Source organism: Vipera berus (genome assembly GCF_964194415.1).
Source record: "Vipera berus genome assembly, chromosome: 1".
Lineage (NCBI taxonomy): Eukaryota > Metazoa > Chordata > Lepidosauria > Squamata > Viperidae > Vipera > Vipera berus.
The window spans coordinates 66,097,751-66,102,881 of record NC_138202.1 but is presented as its reverse complement, the minus strand read 5'-3'; positions in this window follow the sequence as shown (position 1 = coordinate 66,102,881).

The following is a 5,131-nucleotide window of genomic DNA, read 5'->3' as shown; positions in this document are numbered from 1 at the left end:
TGTGCCTAAATGAGAAAGAACAAATGCACTGGAGTGTTTATCCAGCATCAGTTGCAAGCAGTTTACACCATGTGGCACTTACTAAACCCCATCTGAGAACCACATCTCTAGTTCCATTAAAAGTTGACCATCTAGTTCAGCAGAAAGCAAAACAGCACCCCAGATGCCACCCTGCATCCACGGTTCCTCCTTCCCAACATAGGCAGAAAGCTTTTAATTTGGTGATTTTAATGGCTGCGAATATGACAAGATTTAACTGAGACTAATACACCTGCTTTCCAGATGACTTTCTCTTTCTATGTAATTTGGATTCCTTTTGCCTATTTTTTCTAAGCAAAGTTTATTCTAATTAAAATAACAGGCATAAAGAACTCTGTTCTTCGTTCCTCAGTCTTTCCTGGAACAGTGAGCAATTGGAAACCCAAGCAAAAAAACCCCAGCCCTATGAAGGTCCTCTAAAGAACTGCACAGTAGGAGGAATAAATGTAGCTTAAAAGAATAAAAAAGTCTGAAAAATTATTTTTTTCTGGGGGGAAAACAAGAAAAAAACCAATGTTTAAGAAGTCTACATCAGCTATAATAATTATTAAGCTTATTTGGGCTCAGAATCAGAGAATGAAGATGACTCAAGAAAATGTCCATGTAATAAAATATTTTCTTATTTGGACTACTGATATTACATTTTGATCCCTTAAAATTTCTGATCTTGCAGAAAATGAATCACAATAATAATCTCACTATGGTTGCTAGTGTAGAAAAACAGAAGTGTAAATTACTCTAAACAATCATGTTATTGAGATTTAGGTTTTCACACTCAGGATTATGAATCTTGTAAAACAGAGTAACCAGCACAATGTTCTGGTTGTTTTCTTCTACAACTTAGAATTTAACATCAGTCTTATGGATTAGTAAATGCTGTCTTTTGCTATTAGGGTGCAAATAAAGTGACTGTCTGAATAGATTACATACTCCTTTAAGTATTAAATGAGTCACTGTTTATTGCCTATCTAGAAATGCTTGGTGTTTTCCTTGAACCACACTATCTTCAAGTATTCGATGCCATGTTTACGTAAGGATTAATCCTGCTATGATTTTGGTTATTTCTATAACCAATCAAAGAAATATCTTCCCCCACCCATCCTTTATGGGGAAAATCCTTTGTTTTGTAAGTGTGAATGAATAAGGGCCTGGAGAGGAATAAATTCACTTGTTAATAATTAGTTGTTAATAATTGTTGCTATTATTATCATTAAGACTATTTATGCATGTTATAATTTAATTCCTCTTCTACCATTCTCTCAAGGTAATAAGCCAGTCCATTTTTTTTTACTCAAATACAGCTGTGGGTTGCAGAACTGAAATAATCCAGAAGCATTTTCTGATATTCTTGCATCTTTCCCTATACCACAATGCTAAGAGCTGTGCCTTACTTAGCAAAGAATGACATTTCTCTAGTAGAAATGTACTGCATTTGTATATATATTGGAAGATGACTAATTCCATTTTTGCTGCCCAATATATTATCTGAAAAGGCCCTCAAATCTAATTTTCGGTTAATAATACTTCAGTTGGAATACGAGTAAGAGACACAGTGCCTATGGTACCAATGTGCCAATAGGTGCTTGGTGCCTATAGGTCTCATCTCTACCTGAAATGTAATTATAAACTTAATAAATGTGATGCTGACTGTAGAAAAGCAAAGTGCCATCTTCCAGCAATACCCGTATAGTATATAAAAGTAGGCCTTTGGTCTACATAGGGCTCCATAGGGATTATTACAAAATAAAAATGCTTTCCACAAAACAGCGATAACATTTTAATTTCATTGCACTTTCACTGCAATTGACTGACCGTGGACATCCCCTCTTCGTATGCATGTCTTGTTCTAATGTGTTTGTGTTATTCATGCTTTGTTCTACACTAACCATCATCTCACAATTCTGGCAGTCTACAAGTATGGTAAGGTATTATAAAGGAAGAAGAGGAGGAAGAAGAGAGGCTACAGCTCTGATCTTTGTTTGAAAGAACTTGTTTCACTTGCACCGGGAAAGAGAGAAATTAGGGAGATAAAGAAATGTTCAAATTTTGAGCACAGCAGCCATTTTGTAACTAGGTAAACCTCACTATGGCAGCCATTTTTTAATCACACTTACAACATGTTTTCAAAATTCAGATGAGCTCAAAAACGCTGCCTAAATTTGGGCTTCAGTATAGAAGTCTATATACGACAAAGCCTTAGGTTAACATTGTGCTATAAAAACATTTGATGACTTATCCTCCAACCAAACCAGCGGCTTCTTGAAGAGCTTTTCCGCATTTAGCAGATTTTAGCTGCCTGCCCAGCTTTTCAACTTCACAAGAAGCTCTCTTGAGCCTGCGCACTACTATAGATATTTTTGCTCTAAATTTGGGTCAGAGGTATTGCTGAATTTAGTACGAATAATTTGTACTGCAGCACTAACAGACTTTTTTTAGCAATATTTAGCAACATCTCTCACACTTCAGTGTCATGCTTGCTAACAGAACTACATTCTATATTGTAATCAAAAGGAGTGAATACATTACTTCAAGTAAAATATTCTACACTATTTTTCTGAGGCCAGCAACATCTAAAATAACTAAATAATTACCTGCTCACAAAAGAGCACAAATGTAATAACTAGTCTATTAAAGAGACACAAACAATTTTTTAAAGGTAACATAGAATTATCCTCTTTTAAAATAAATCCTATACCTAAGGGAATCTGACAAAGAAATACACAAATGGTAGAGTTTATTGAAGGCAAACCCTAGCAGAAAGAACCACCAAATCCTGTCTAATATTCTTAAAAGGAAACTGCTGAAGTAACAAAGCAGTTGTGAGTAGTGAGGTCTTATTTGACTGGCAAAACTACAAGCTCCTCTGGATAATACTATGGTACCTCATTCGATAGCTGTTTTGCATGATCCAACATCCGCCAGATGCACAGGATTACAGTGCTAAAATTCTCAGCCAGCTAAGATTTCTAAGAATTGTAATCCAAAGTATCTGGGAGGTGTTAGTTCCCCCCATCTGCTGGGTGGTTACAGCAGGTTTTGGTCACGTCACATGACCCTGGGACACTGTGACCATCATAAATATGAATCAGTTGCCAAGCATCTGAATGTAAATCAAAAGACCCTGGAGATGCTGCAACATTCCAGCTGATCAGTGCTTCTTCTGGGCTCAGAAGCACCAGGATCAGTGTTGAGCTCCAGCTGGAGCCTGGCGCTGATCCTGGCACTTCCGCTGAGCCCTGACAGCCCTGCAGCTCCAGCTATCTCTCGCTCAGGCTTGTGTGGTGCTACCACCGGTACAGCTCATTCCCCTCTCCTGCTACCACTTTTCTAGGATGGTCGCGTACCATCTGCCAGGTGCCAATGTACCACAGGTGGTACCTGTACCACTGGTTGAAAAGCCCTGGTCTATGTGAGGTATCAACTTGTTAATGAAATACAGTCAAGGATATGAAGGCATTCTAACTTATATGAAGTACTGAGGCCATGCAGATCTTGCCTACAGCAGCTTAGTAGAAGAAATTCTGGCAACTGATTTCTTCAAATGGAAAAGACTAAAGATTACAGTATACCTTTTTTATTAGAGTTCATAAATAAAAGATGAGTTCACACTACAGTACCATGATGTAGAGAACTACTTCATCTACAGCAGCAATGGCAAACCTATGGCATGCATGTCAGAGGTGACATGCCACAAGTTTTGGGTGACAGGCCAGTGTTTGCCAAACCCCAAAACAATTATTCTTAAAATCATATCCTATTCTAGCATGATTTTTGGTGACTATGTGAGAATGAGGTATGCTCTCATGCAGCTCTGGAAAGTGTATGAAAGCAGAGAATGCTTCTGCACTATTTTTAGGTGCTGTAAAAGCCATGGAAGAGCATTCTTGGAAGCCTTGTGTGACCCAGATCTACTTCAGATAGGGCACAGGGGCCTGTCAACAGAAAGAGAACACCATCTGAAGGTAATTGGTACACAGCAGCTCCTGGGGATTACACATGATTGGGCTCTATTTTAAAAAATAAATGAATATGTGAAGAAAAGTTTCTCTTTTGTTTGATTGTGTGTGTGTGTGAGGCACACACTAGCAGAGCCAAGTCAGCCTAAATATGAACATCTATGTTTCTAGTAACTGTGTCAACACTGCTAACATCGGATGTTCTTGCTTTGACAACAGATGAAAATGCAGCCATTTTCTCTATGATTTTAGAATTAGTTGGTGCTGGGAGGGGGGATTGGGATGAGAGTTCAGTTAGTCATAATAATAATAACTCTGCCATGGGAATCCAAGGGCAAACTGGGTCCTGAGCTGATAACGTCTGGCAGGCTGGAGAGCTGGGGAGAAAGCCCGTGCTTCAAGCTAATTGGGGAATGTGCTTTATGACTGTTTATTGGGGGTGGGAATTGTACTTTGTTACTTTGTATCTAGGGAAGGGGAATTTAGTTTTTGGGTTCAACTATGTAGTGCCAATACTTTGTTTCCCAAATAAAAGATTCTTTAAGATAAACAACTCCTCGACATTCTTTTGAAGGGTTTCATCTGTCGGAAACATGACAGTAAGAACAAAATGTAGCAGTATTTTGACTTAATTTACATGACTGAATTGTTGAAGGTGACCCAGAATTCATAACAAAAGATCAGGAAATATATTCAGTATAAATGCATGCATTAATAATTTAATAGTGTCCACGTGAATAACAAAGCTCAAAATAGTGTTCTCTAATTCCACTGCAACATTTTCTCCAAATTTAGTAACTTCCACACGTGTTAAAGTTTCAATTCCCATAATTTCTGGTCCAATTTAACATATGGTGCCCCCAATCTTTTGGGCACCATGGAGAGAAGCTTTTCGGTGGACCAGAGGTGCTGTGCTTTCATGTGCTGCCTGCATCCCATAGATGGATTTCGCTTGTTTGTGCAGCCCGGCTGCTGGCATGCTGCGGACCAGTGCCAGTCCATGGACGGGGTCGGAGACCCCTCTCTTAGGGCATCTGGAAAAAGCAGGACAATTTACAAAACAGTATGCAAGCTTCCATGATAAATTGAACTGAACTGGCTAATAAAGAGAAAGATTTTTGCTGTGAAGTGGGTGG